The sequence below is a fragment of the Bison bison genome, unplaced genomic scaffold (assembly GCF_000754665.1).
Source record: "Bison bison bison isolate TAMUID 2011002044 unplaced genomic scaffold, Bison_UMD1.0 scf7180017864302, whole genome shotgun sequence".
NCBI classification, from domain to species: Eukaryota; Metazoa; Chordata; class Mammalia; order Artiodactyla; family Bovidae; genus Bison; species Bison bison.
In genome coordinates this window covers 879,660-880,326 of record NW_011494874.1, presented here as the reverse complement: position 1 = coordinate 880,326, position 667 = coordinate 879,660, and the positions used below count along the sequence as shown (strand labels likewise).

The following is a 667-nucleotide window of genomic DNA, read 5'->3' as shown; positions in this document are numbered from 1 at the left end:
CTAATAATGACAACTCATTGATTATTTATGTCCATTAATTTTATGTACTATGTTACAAACCAAATTAAGTTGACTGATATTACAAAATCCCACCCTCCTACTACCTCAAATTATGAATAGTTCACATATCAGAAAGCCATTATGTGTGAACATATAGGACATGTTATTCAGCATTGGTCTAGTTGTACTAACAGGGGCTATGGCAGCTGGACTCATTTTTTGTTATGAAATACATTAAAACCTCAGAAAAAATGCTCACCAAGTCTTACTAATAACACATCCTCCATAGTGCATTAATACAGTGAGAATATCTGAGATATGTCCAAAATTCCAAAACATTTCATGAACTGAAACCCTATGCAAAGAGTTCTTTAGAAAAACTAGCATTGCTATGGTTGCACTGCCCCCATGGGGGCATTTTAAACCTCTCTGAGCTAGTTATGGGAGAAGGCAATGGCACCCTACTCCAGTACTCTTGCCTGGAAAATCCCATGGACGGAGGAGCCTGGTAGGCTGCAGTCCATGGGATCGCAAAGAGTCAGACACAACTGAGCGACTTCACTTTCACTTCTCACTTTCATGCATTGGAGAAGGAAATGGCAACCCACTCCAGTGTTCTTGCCTGGAGAATCCCAGGGATGGGTGAGCCTGTTGGGCTGCCGTCTAT

The 667-nt window shown here is 41.1% G+C and overlaps 1 protein-coding gene across 1 annotated transcript in view; it reads left to right on the top strand.

The window, feature by feature from the left end:
- The window catches only part of EXOC3L4 (exocyst complex component 3-like 4), a 10,904-nt gene that overhangs the window by 8,035 nt on the left and 2,202 nt on the right, over window positions 1-667 (top strand).